Raw genomic sequence first — 13,857 nt, forward strand, 5'->3', positions numbered from 1 at the left:
AGTGGTTGTAGGGATTTAAAAAAAAAAAAAAAAAAGGCTGGCTTCTTAACTCATGAAACAAATGAATGTGAGAAATATTACATAATAAATTCTTTTTCATGGGATTTCCAATCTATATTAACGTTGTAAAGCCTCCAGGAAGTCCTACAGTAAACACGTATGGTTAATTTTGTTTAACATGTGTTTTCCCAAATTTATTTGAGTCCCAAACACTTTTTTTTCAGCATGTTATTAACATTATAAGAAGAAATATTCCATGGAACACCAATTTGAGAAGTACTGGATTAGATAATCTCTAAATTTACTTCCGGTGCAAAATTCTGCAACTCCATAACAAGACATCTTCACTACATTTTTACATTGGTCACTCAGTCAACAAGAATTGTTAAAGTCATTGGGTACTTAGCCCTATGTAGGCGTTATGGATACAGGGGCTGATGAGTGGGGGACAAGTTCTGTATGGGCCATTATTATTCAATTCTTTTATGTTTATAGTAAAGCAAAAGCACACTACAAATAAATCACATTTGTTAGAGGAAAGTAAAGTACAAATATGCCAGATGTGTGGTTACTTCCCTTTGCTACCTCTATATTTTTAAATAATATGCTTATATTGATAATTCTTCATCTTTTTTAAAGAAAATATTGACTTCCTATTATGATAAATGAGAATTTAATTCTTGTATACTCCAACTTCTTTCTCTCATCTTCCCAATTTAATTATAGTTCAGTTTTTTAGTTAATTTTAAACCAATGCTTACATAAAAGTAAGATATTACGATTGCATTTCCTTTAAGGGTAGATTTTTTTTCCTGATATTAAAAATTGCCTGGCATTTTTCTTGCACTATTTGCCTTTATCATAGACTCAATATTTTTCAGACTCTCTATTATATCATTTATTCTATGAAGTCCTCCTTTCCCCCCAAAGTCCTTTGTCTTTGAGGGGAAAGTCCACCCACCTTCTTCCTGTTCTAATTTTTATTAATGTTATTTAAAATGACATCTTTTCAATGATTTGCTCCAGTTGATATACTTCTTATGGAGCCATAGTATGGCTTTCTTCTCAACCTAAGCTGTATCATTTAGATAGTTGTAGGGGCATTAGCAAACCACATTTGTATCTCATTCCTTATTTTGGAGCATGTCTTATACATAGACTGAAATAATCCACAAAAGAAATTGTGCTCTTAGGAAAGTACTCCAAATAGCCAAAATAGAACCATATTAAGGAAGAATTTGGCCTCTTATTTTTGGCTTGACACATTGTAAATGTTCATGGAATAATAGTATTTTTAGAACTTGAAGCAATTGCCTAGAGCCATTGTAGGCCAGTTCTCTTTACAGGTGGGTAGATTAAGGGTCAGAAAAGCTAAGTGATTTGCTTACGGGTCATATACTGCTTAGAGACAGAGCTGAGACTAATCTTCCGATATCCTCAGTCCTAGTCAACTACTCTTTTCACCATATAATACTACTTCATTATTCTAGTTGTCCAATACTTGGCTTTGACAATGAAAAGAGAAATTAGCCATGTTAGCCATAAATTTAATTTCAATTATTTTCTTAAAAATATTAGATAAAATATTATGAGATTTAAATGGCTCAGACTCTGGTCTCATGGAATTTACATTCCAGTTGAGAAGACAAGCCTTTATAGAACAGCCTGAAAACAATTATGGGCCAAACTGCAAAAAGCCACTTACATGAATGGTTCACAGAAGGGAGAAAGCATTGTAGGGAGGCAGTATAACACAAAAATTCTGAGGATGGATTTTGGTGTCAAACTAACCTAATTTGAGACCTGCTTCTGCCATTAACTAACTATATGATTGTGTACAAGTTACTTAACCTCTTTAAGGCTCAGATTTCTCAACTGTAAATATAGATAAAAATAGTTTTTATCTCATGGAGTTGTCAATTGAATAGGATTAAAAGAAAACCATGTGTCCAACTCCTAGCACATTGAAATCACTCAGCAAAATTAGCTACCATTATTATTGTATTGGGACAGTGAGAAAAACAAGTCTCTCTGGGGTAAAGGGTTTATGCAGGGAATAATTTATTCATTTAATAAATGCTTATTGAGACGAAGTACTATTCTAAGCAAAGACCCTGCCCTCACGAGGGTTATATTTCAGCTTAAGGAGACAGACAATAAATAAACAAACCGATCAATATATGACAGGTAGTGATAAGTGCTATAGAAAAATACAGAGTAGCATAAGGGAAAAGGGAATGACAATGGGGACTGATAAGGGAAGAACCCTGATAAAGGTGACATTTGAGCAGAGATCTGAAGGAAATGGAGTATGCCATGCAGATAGTTGGGTTGGGAAGGATAAATATTCCGGGTACCTAGAAGAGCAAGTGCAAAGGCTCTGAGGTGGGAGGGTGCTGCTGCCTGGTGTGCTTGAAGAATAGCTAGGAAGTTTGTGTAGCTGAAGCAGGGGATGAGGTCAGCAGGACACTAGATCATGTAGAATCCCGAAAGTCAATATAGACTTTTGGGTTTTATTCACAATGAAAATGGGAAAAATGGACAATCTTGAGCATAGAGGTGACATGATTTGACTAACTTATATAATGTCTTTTATTGAGAATAGATTGTATAAGAGCAAGAGTAGAAGCAGGAAGACCAATTTGAAGGCTACTATAGAAATCCAGGTGAGCAATGATGGTGATTTAGACCCTAGTAGTGGCTTGAAGGTGATTAGACATAGTCAAAATCTGGATATATTTTAAGTGAAGAGCTCATGGAAGTTGCTGACTTGGATTGGATGTGGAGGGTGAGAGAAAGAGGAATTGAGGTTGTCTTCAACAGTGGACGAGGTCCAGGAATGTGAGATCTTGACTATTTTGGGAGCTCTCTGAAAGGATTTTATGCACGGGAATGATGTGGTCACAGCTGGGCTTATGAAGATTAACCTGGATACATATGGAAGTGGGAGTGTAAAGTCAGAGCACTGGGAGTTTGTATTCAGGGTAGAAATGCCTGAACTGGGATACTGCTGGTGGGAATGGAATAGAATTTAGAGTAATTTAGAGGAAAAAAAACAATAAAAGTAACTGGGTATGTAGATAGTGGGGAGACGGGGAGAAAGTGAGAGAAGAGTCAAGGATCCTTTTAGTCTGTATAAAACTTTACCTCTTTTAAAGGCACACCTTCTTCTGGTCCAAGGGCTAAATATTCCCTCCAAATAAAACTTTGGTTTCAATCCTTCTTGTGCTTCCTTCTCCCTAATGTGTCAGGTAGAGGTGTTAGTAGAGATTTTTGTGTATATATATGAGAAGGTGATCAGTAAAAAAATTATTGTAATAGTCATTCAGTGGGGATAGTGAGAGGTATTAGGGGTAGCTCATGGAGTGGGAGATAGCTAGTTAAGGGGACACTGGGGGACAGAAGGGGATTTGGGGGATTAATTAAAGGATTTATGGGGGGAGGGTGGAAAAATATTTTCTTGATTTATACTAGCTGCTCAATATTTGGGTTATTTCAGGAGGTGACCTCAGTCTCTAAGACCAAGAAATTTGGTATAGTCCATTCTTTTCACTGCTTTCACTTGCCTGTGGCTGTCATTATCTCTGCTTCATCTTACCCCTCATTCTCAATTGAAATTACTGCCCTCTTCCTACAGCTCTGGCTATTATGCAATCCTTCCTTAGAAACTGGAGCTTCTGTGAAGCAGGTGACTTTAGGAGTGACCTTAGGGTAGAAGCTCTGCTCTCAGGATCCCTGTATGCTCCTGAGTATGAATTCCAGATTGTGATATTTAGAACTCTCCAGATCCCTGTAGGGTATGTGTGAGTATGAGTATTTGAGAAAGTGGAGATGGTAGGGAAGGTGAGGCACCCATGTTCTGACAAGATTGTCAAGGTAACCTGGAAAGCCAGAGCCCTGCAATGTATAGTCCTAGCATTCGTGTCCAAGGACTCTTAATTATCTAGATTCATGTCCTGAAGTTCATTTCAATGATATGGGAAGGGAGAGACAGTTTTGTCCTTCATCTATATCTGTACTGGTTTCACAACAGTGTTTTTGTGGATTAAAATATATTTGGTGAAGGAATAAACTCATTTGAGAAAGAAGATGGCCTCAGACTGTTTTCTTCCTCTCTTTGGGCCTTCCCTTTGTGGGAATGGTGGGAGATGAACTACAGGTCCTCTGCGAGTTTCCTTCTGGCTCTGATATTTTAGGATTCTATGATTGTTTCTGAAGAGGAAGTGGTTTTAGAAGTTCTGTTGCAAACTAGTAGTGACTCTTTGATGACTCAGTAGGCGGGCTCAGCTTCCCTTGAGATGGTGAAAGAAAGGGAAGGTTTTAGAAGGTTTAGGGTGAAGGAGCCAAGGAAGAGTCTGCTCCCTTGCCTGGGGCAATACTGTTGCTGGTAGCATAAACACTTTAAGCTAATGGAAGATTTGTGGGGAAATAACTGTAGCCGGGGAACAGTCTTTCTCCACTTGAATCAGCTAGGCAGATTTTAGAGGAGGACTGGAAGAATTCATGTTTAAGGTGGATTTCTAATCTGCTTCTCTCACTTCTCCCTGAGTTCATGACTTTGACACCTTAAAGAACACCTCTCTAAAGTAGTGCAAATGAGATAAGTAGGCTGTGCTGTCCAATTCACTTGTCACTTTTTGGAAGTAGATGGGATATAAAAAATAAATATAATAACAATATGTTATCCATTAATATATTATAATATATGCTAACATTTGTAATAATAAATGTATTATAAATGGAGACTGTCTTGAGACCTGATTGAATGTCGTGAGCTCCATGTCAGGTACCTGAGTTTGTATCTAGGCTAACTTCTTTTCCCAGTGTGTTCAGTAAATATTTAATGAGGAAAATGGTTTCAGATAATGCCCTTTTCTGAGCCTTTTTTTTCCCACCTGTAAATTGGGGGTGTGGGAGAGGGTAAGCGGGATACTTGCTCAAGTGACTTCCGGCACTGACTTTAAGAATTTCTGTCACAAACGTAGGGAACTGCAGTGACAAAGCAGCTGGGAGAGGTTGGAGGAAGAGGTGGAACCTAGTACTTGCCTTCTGTCCTTTGAAGATAGCAGATAGTCATGTGGGAGCAGTAAATATGGAAGGCTTGGAGCCGAATTTGGTATGGGAGAGTACTGGGCACTGGAAATGATCTCTTGAACCTCTAGCTGAGAATTTGAGTCTCTCAGTTCCTGTCTTTTGAGGTTTAGTCCACTTCCTATACAAAGGAGGAACTGTAGCCCCAACTATCTCTATTTCCCAACAATCCCCGTAAGTGATCATCCTGATTCTGGAACACTATCAAGACCACAGAGTTTACTCACTACTTATCCCATTGTTAGGTAGCTCTGTTACAAAGTTCTTAGATATATTCCCTTCCCATAACTTTCTCCCCACTCTATTCTTTTCTCTTGGTCTTAGTTCTATGTTCTGGGACCACATAAAGTAATCCTATTATTTTATTCATAAGACATCCCATCAGATATTTGAGGGCAGTTATATCTCTTTGCCAGGCTGAATGTAGAATTATAGAAATTTAAATCTAGAAGATGCCTTGAACATGATCTAGTAATTTTCAGTTTTTTAAAAGCATTAGAATCCTTTTCTTCAAATAAAATGTATGTATAGTGATCAACAGGAGTAAGCTCTGGACTCTGCTTGGGTTTCAGTCCCTATACTTATTAGTTAGGCAAGTTGCCTCACCTCTTTAAATCTCAGTTCTCCCATCCATAAAATGGGAATAACAACAGTTCCTATGACATAGATTGTTGTGAGGAATAAGTGGGAAATCCATATGAAGGGCTTAGTGGTTGGCAAAGAGTATATTAGCTATTTTTATCATTATACCAAAGCTCATACCTAAAACAGGTAAGAGCAGAGCTGATCTTGTTGAAGCATGGATGGGAGGACCAAAGCCACATTCTGTTGGCTTCTTCACCTTGTCACTGTGGTCCCTGTGAGATATGTACGTAGAACCTGAAAACCCCTGATCTAGTCCAGTGTTTTTGTTTTATGGATGAGATAATGCTGAGTCAACATTCCCAGGTTCCCTGTATGATGTTTCCTGAACAACTCGTTCATCATCCGTGTCAGTCTCCTCTAGACATACTCTAGTTAGCCAATATCTCTCATTAAGAATTCTAGCTATGGTCAGCCTTGTTCAGGGAACTATTACCATTCTTTGTTCTGATTTTGTATATCTAAGATTACATTAGCCCCACTGACAGCCATATTCTACCACTCAACCTACAATCCTCCATAATACCTAAGACTTTTCTATTTATTCTAATAATAAATTATGTCTCCTCTGTGCTGTGCTTGTATATCTGTTCCCCACCCCACCCCCTTTTTTTTAAACCTGGGTATGGTTCACAACAACGGTCTACGAATGAGGAACTTGAGGCTTAGAGAGTGGGAGTGACTTGGCCAGTGTCACATAGCTGATGTACCTTGTTCTGGCCAGAAGAACATGTGCATTCTTTGTTGTAGACACTGCTTCTACTTACATAGCCCTAGCTTCTTTGACAATTTGTCACTTGTCTGGCCAGTAGTTTACTTAGAGAGCTGGCTTTAAAAATGTTGACTACAATTTATAATGATAATTTACAAGACTAAAAACATTAAAGGGCAAACCTCAAAGAAATAACATCCTTTCCTTAACTGTGATAAGCTCATTAATCTATTAAACATTTTTTTAACAGATATCTACTGTATATAGTCTGTATACTACCTTGAGAATAGTGGATGGGGGACACAGGGTAATAGCAACAAAACCGGTAAGGAGGCACAGACAATAGTTCAGGCATATGATAATGAAGTAATGGCAGAGATCATGAAAAGTAGTCAGATTTTGGAATAATTTGAAGATAGAGCCAATAGTATTTGCTAACGAACTTGATGTGGCATATAAGAGAATGGAGTCAAGAATATGTCAAAGGTTTTTTGTTTGTATAACTGGAAAAATGAATTTCCATTAGTTAAGTTGGAGAATAAACTGGGAGGAGAAACTTTGGGGAAGGATCAGGAATTTGTGTTTCATACACAGAGGTAAAATTGCAGCTGTAACAAGTGGTAGAGAGCCAACGAAGAATTTCAAGTAGAGTATGGCATATCAGAGTTACATTTTGAAACGATCACTCTCTTGATCATGTATATATTGAAAAAAAAAAAAAAAAAGCTCGGTTTGAGGATCTGCAGGCAGAGGTCCTAGCCATTGTTTTGTGACCTTTAGCATGTGATGACTTTCTTCTGAGCCTCGATCTCCTGACCTTTCAAATGGGGATAGCAAATCTTGTCCTTCCAATCTTATAAGATTGCTATGAGGATTAGCTGAGATGAAAGGTGAGAAAACAAACTGAAAAGATATATTACTATGAGGTGGTGCTAATACTCATACATATCACATATGTCCAAGGGCATTGTTACACAGAGGAATTCAAGACTGGCAGCTACATATGACTTTCTATCCTTTCCAAAATGTCCTTTTTCTCCTCTGATGAACGCAGCTTCTTTTCTAAAACTTGACTCAACAGCCATCATTTCCAGGAAGTATTTTATGATTGACCACACTTAAGTTATTTCCTTTTGCACTCCTTTGGTGATTTCCTACTCCTGCATTTCTTCTTCTTGATCATTATCCCCCAAGACTGGCTTTAGGTGATGGGTGATTTAGATCTCTAATCAAAGATTTTAAGCTTATGAAAGTAAGTACTAGCGTCTCATTCCCTTCTTTTTGTAATTTGGCTAGCAGTAGGCACAGATTTGGGGACAGCCACTCTAGCAAAGAATATCCATTTCCATTCCTCCATAGCTTGGGATTTTAGTAGGCAAAAAGTTTTGAGGTAGAGGAGAGGGGCCTTTAGTGTAGGAGACTCTGTGACTTTTTTTTAACCTACAGAATAAAATTTAAACTAAGTATTTGAGACCCTTTATATGAGTCCTCTCTTTAAATTTTGAAACATTTCTTAAATTTATAGAAAAGTTACAAGTACAGCTCTTTTTCAGTTACTGGAACTTGTACTTAGGTATGGATGAGAGAATGGAACCAACACACCAGTTACCCAGAGCCGGGTTTGTGGCAAAACCTAAGTAATTCCCATGGAGACCCTTCAAGGAATCCCACTTCCATTAAGAGCTGAAGCTGATTGGTGAATATGGGCTCTGAAACAAACCTGAGGTTTGGAGATTAACTTTACTCTGGCCAAGATCCTGCTGTGGTTACTCATCTGCATCTGGGTGCAGGACGAGGGCAAGATAAAGATGGATCACATCCTGGACCTAAAGATCAAGGATTTTTCAGAGAGGTCTTCAAGTTTGGCTTGGCCAAGTCCATCTACCATGCCTGAGTGCTGACCTGCCAGTGCTATCTCAGGATCCGCAAACAGGTAGTGAATATCTGGTCCTTCGTTGTCCCCTGGACTCCCAGAAGCACATCTGCAACCTCTCCCTCTGCTTTCCATACAGGGAGGCCTTATGAAGGGGAAGAACTCCAAGAAGGGCCAGGGTGGGGCCGGAGCTGGTAATGACCAAGAGGAGGATTAAACCCACCCATTCCCTCTTGGACTGGTGGATTGTCTAATTTTCCAATTAGATAATAAAACAGGATCAACATTTAAAAAAAAAAAAGAAGAAAAAGAAGAAGGAGGAGGAGGAAGAGGAGGAAGAGGAGAAAGAAAAGAGGAAAAGGAGAAGAGAAGAAATAGAAGAAGAAAAAGAAGAAAGGGACAAGTTGCAAGTGTAATACAAATAATTTTTTTTCCTAAACCATTTGAGGGTAAGATGCAGACCCGTGAATACTTTACTGTGTATTTACAACAAATAAAGACTTTCTCCTATATAGCTATAATACAACTATCAAAATCAGGAATCCAATACTGATAAACCACTACCTTCTAATTCTCAGACTCCATTGAAGTTTTGCCAAATGACCGAATAATGTCCTCCTTAGCAAGGGTCCCCAATCCTTGGGCTGCAAATTGACACCGGTCCATGGACTGTTAGGAACCAGGACGCACAGGGAAGCAGCGGGCTTGGTCTGTATTTGCAGCCACTCCCCAGTGCTAGCATCACCGCCTCTGCTCCACCTCAGATCATCAGGCACTAGATTCTCATAGGAGCACAGGTTCTCAAAAGGTTCGGGATTGCTGCTTTATAGCAGAAGGATTCAGTATGAATCACACAGGACATGTAATTTTCATATCTTTTTAGTTTTCTTCAATCTAGAATAGTCCCTTAGTCTTTACTTGACCTTCATGGCCTTAACATTTTATCTTTTCAGTCTTACATCAAACAAAATGTAGCATAAGGTCTAAAATGAATTGGTTGCTATTTTGTTTTATGTTAATGATTGAGACTTTTTAAAAATTTCATGAATATTTCATCTGGGACCCCCAAGGAGTTGCCAATTTAAATTTTTCCAAGGAAAAGATATTTTTAAAACTATAAATATTAATCTATATCACTACTACTCAATTAAAAATATAAATTATTTAATTGCATAGGAATAATCAGGATATAACAGCATATAGCCTTTTAATATCAAATAAGTTTATGAAAAATCAGCAGTGATGGAAATGAAAATATTATTTAGGATTGGTATTGGCCTGTAGACTGACTTGTGCTTTTCCACTTCTGCATCTAAGCTAACTAACATTGTTCCCCTCTCCTTGAATTGGTCTATTCCTTATCTAGTCCAGTCTAAATCCTACTTATTCTTTAAGAAACGTCTGGAATGCCATCATCTCTGTGAAGCTTTTCCTGATTCTAACTTTCTAATCCTCTTTCTTGTTCTCAGCCAGAATGAATAATAAAATCTAGACCTAGAAAGGACATTTAATGAAATATTCCCCTCATCTACAGTTGAAGCAACTGAGGCCCCGAGAAGTGAAATAATTTGTAAAAGGTCTCACACGGTGAAAAGTAGCAAAGCTTGACCTAAAATCCAGATTTCCTGACTTCCAATCTAGAGCTCTTTCCTTGTCCATTCATTTCCCATTACAGCATTCCTTCCCTGGGGCTGAGAGAGCTTCAGCTGGAGCTAAAGATGGGCCTTGAAGAACAGCATAGCTAAAGTTGATCAGTTAAGGTAGGGCCAGACCCTGGAGGAATCCAGGACACAGTGTGAAACAGTATGAACTTTATGCATTAGGCATTAAGGAGCTTGGGATTTTGAAACAGAGGAAGGACAAGAGAATATTACAGACTCTTAGACTTAGGAGGGCCTCAGACATTATGTGTTATCTCTTTTGGGATATAAGGCTTTGAGAACAGCCCTCACTTGGGGTTCTAAGATCTGATCTATTTATCAAAAGCCTTAAAGTTTTACCAGCTGGGAGAATCATTATTTTATTTAAATAAAATAAATAAGACCCTGAAGCTATTCACCCCAGAACATATAACATAGAGTTGTTTTTGCAGGAAACTTTTCTATAGCATATAAATATCTGCATTTCTCAGGGGTTTTTTTTTGTTTTTTTTTGACTAGAGGCTCATTTTGAAACCAGCGTTTGTTTCTTTTTGACTATGATGTTTTACTTCATGGAAATCTATCCAAGAGCAGTCACACAGGCCTCTTGTTGAACTTTTATCTTTAGCTACTTTTGAAGATGACTGCCTTATTTATTTTAAGTCAGAGAATCCAAATGTGACATCCAAAACTGACAGAAACCTAATTTTATTTGCATGGGTAGCCTTGCTATATAGACAATCTGATAGCTTCTGGCAGCAAGGTTGTTGCTGTTAGATTTTTCTTCTTCTTTTTTTTTTAATTGTGTTAAAATACACATAGCATAAAACTTATCATCTTAACCATTTTTAAGTGTACAGTTCAGTGGTATTAAATACATTCATGTCTACGGCCATGCCACCCTGAACGTGCCCAATCTTGTCTGATCTCGGAAGCTAAGCAGGGTTGGGCTTGGTTAGTACTTGGATGGAAGACCACCTAGGAATACCAGGTACTGTAGGCATTTTAAAAAATAAATAAATAAATAAAATACATTCATATTGTTGTGCAGCCATCACCACCATCCATCTCTAGAACTCTTCATCTCGTAAATCTGAAACTCTATACCTATTAAACAATAACTCTCTATTCTCCCCTCCCCCTAGCCCTTGGCAACTACCACTCTACTTTTTGCCTCTCTGATTTTGACTACTCTAAGTACCTCACATAAGCGGAGTCATAGTATTTGTCTTTTGTGACTGGCTTAGAATGTTCATTCATATTGTAGCATGTGTCAGAATTTCCTTCCTTTTTAAGGCTGAATAATATTTCATTGTGTTATTTCACATTTTGCTTAAATTCATCGGCTGATGGACACTTGGGTTGCTTTCATGTTTAGCTATTATTAACAATGCTGCTATGAACATGAGTATACCAATATCTCTTTGAGACCCTGCTTTCAATTCTTCTGGGTAGATAACCAGAAATGGGATTGCTGGATCATATGGTAATTCTATTTTTAATTTTTTGAGCAACCTCCATATTGTTTTCCACAGCAGCTCTACCACTTTTACATGCAATCAACAGTGCACAACGTTTCCAATTTGTTCACATCCTTGCCAACGCTTGTTTTATGGTTTTGTTTTTTTTTTATAGTAACCATCCTAATATGTGTAAAGTAGTATTACATCATAGTTTTGATTTGCAATTCCCCGGTGATTAGTGATGTTGAACATCTTTTCATGTGCTTATTGGCCATTCCTATATCTTTAGGGAAACGTCTATTCAGGTCCTTTGCCCATTTCTGAATTGGGTTAGTTGTTTTTTATTGTTGAGTTTTGAGAATTCTCTATATATTCTGGATATTAGTCTGTATGAGATATATGATTTGCAATATCTTCTCCCATTCTGTGAGTTGGTTTTTTACTCTGGATAGTATCTGATGTACAAAAGTTTACTCTGGATAGTATCTGATGTACAAAAGTCCAATTTGTCTATTTTTTTGTTCGTTGTGTCTTTGGTATCACATCCAAGAAATCGTTGCCAAACCCAATGTTGTGAAGCTTTTGTCCTATGTTTCCTTCTGAGAGTTTTATTGTTTTAGGTCTTATATTTAGGTCCTTGATCCATTTCGAGTTAGTTTTTGTAGATGCTGTTAGGTAATGGTCCAACTTACAGATAGCCATGATCCATGGACAAACTACTAACGTTTGGCAGCAGGTTTTTAAAAAATTAACTTTACAGATATTTATGTATCAGACATTGCACAAGGTGCTTAGGATATAGCAACACGAAAGGTCTCTGTCCTCATGGAGCTCACAAGCTGGTAGGGGCAAGATTTTGCCTGTGAGCTGGAATTTTATTCATGGAGGAAATGATGGGGATAATGTGTTTTTCCTTATTTCCAGAGTCATGTCTTTAGGAGCAAATGGATGTATAAGTGCTCTTGTGGCACTTGAGCACTGTCAAAGAGTGTGAAAGTAGATGTGAGTTTCCTTGCCTGAGCTCTTGGGTGTTTCAGGAAATTCTCAGAATTTCGAAGACATCGTGGTGGGTATGATCATGATCACAGGCTAAGGCTCAAAGTGGATGGGAATCTCTTCCTCTGCTTCTTACAGTGCTCCTAGAGATTTGTAGGAGAGAGGCTTCTCTATGTTCATTTAGGAATACTCCAATTAGGTATAGTGAAACAAATACTAGCCTGGAAGTCAGAAACCCGGGACCTAGTTACAGATTTGTCCTTAACCATCTTGTGTGGCCTTGTAAGGCCACTTCCTCTGGATTTCTTGTATATTTAAAATTGGGATAATAATACTTTTTCTATCTACTGTTAAAGTAGCTATGAGGCTCAGGTGAGAGAATAGCCTCTAATGCAGAATATTCTCCTGCCTCTAAAAGGATAAATGAGAATCAAGGAGTCTAACATTAGAGATTATCCAGTCTAACACCAACCTTCCCCCTCCTCCTGACTCCTTCCTTCCTTCTTATACTTTACAGAAAAGGAAACTGAGGCTCAGGGAGAGGGGAAAATTTTTGCAAATTCATACACTGAATTAGGGGTCAAAAATAAATCTAGGTCTGGTGACTCCAAATAATTACCTGAGGATCTTGTTAATAATTCAGATTCTTGGACCTCATCCAACCTATTAAATCAGAATCTCCAAAGGATAAGACTTCCATCTTATATTTTTATAACCTCCTTAGATGCTTCCGATGTGTTAGACAGTGATGTCGTGACAGAGTACCTTTGAAAAATAAGTATTTAGATCAGGGGACTTAAACTTTAAAAATTGTATACCTAAAAGAATTTTGAAAAATTGTGTAATTCTTCACACATTTTAAAGTTCATATTTAAACATTTTATCATAAGATTAAATAACTGCAAAGAATCTAATTTCCAGTGTGTTTTATATTGTATACATGTATATATTTTATATATATTTTTCAAAACATTGGAACTGCAAATTTAGCTCATATCATTTATAGAAAATGAGCACCATAAAACCTAATTTGCACAGCCAGATCTCTGTCAATATAACCAACCAAATCAGATTTACTTTCTGTTAGAAAATGCCTAACTTCTTATTCCATTAAAATAAATATGTTAATATATGACCCTGTGAATACTATTAAACTTCTGAATTATAATTCTAATAAGGCAAGTAATCCTGCCATGAGTTTGTCAGCTGAATGAATTAAGATGTTACTCGTTTCAATATTGATTTCTAACAGAAGCTCTCTGATTTGCTTTCTTGGGGCTCTCCATCTGAAGTTATACCTTCTCAAATTGTCCCTTTGTTTGGCACTCTGGAGGTTTTTGTTGGTTTGTTTTACCTCTGCATTGTACAGGCATTATAAAGTTTGGGATAAGAGAGGGAGATGGCATTTTTTTTTATGAAGTGGGAGAAAGTGTATTTATG

The 13,857-nt window shown here is 37.5% G+C and overlaps 1 protein-coding gene and 1 pseudogene across 2 annotated transcripts in view; both read left to right on the plus strand.

The window, feature by feature from the left end:
• ACSS2 (acyl-CoA synthetase short chain family member 2) overlaps positions 1–13,857 on the plus strand; it is a 45,643-nt gene that overhangs the window by 7,238 nt on the left and 24,548 nt on the right. The window lies entirely within an intron of this gene.
• LOC112471085 lies at positions 10,843–10,961 on the plus strand (annotated as a pseudogene).

This window comes from Pteropus alecto, unplaced genomic scaffold (genome assembly GCF_000325575.1).
Source record: "Pteropus alecto unplaced genomic scaffold, ASM32557v1 scaffold45, whole genome shotgun sequence".
NCBI lineage: Eukaryota > Metazoa > Chordata > Mammalia > Chiroptera > Pteropodidae > Pteropus > Pteropus alecto.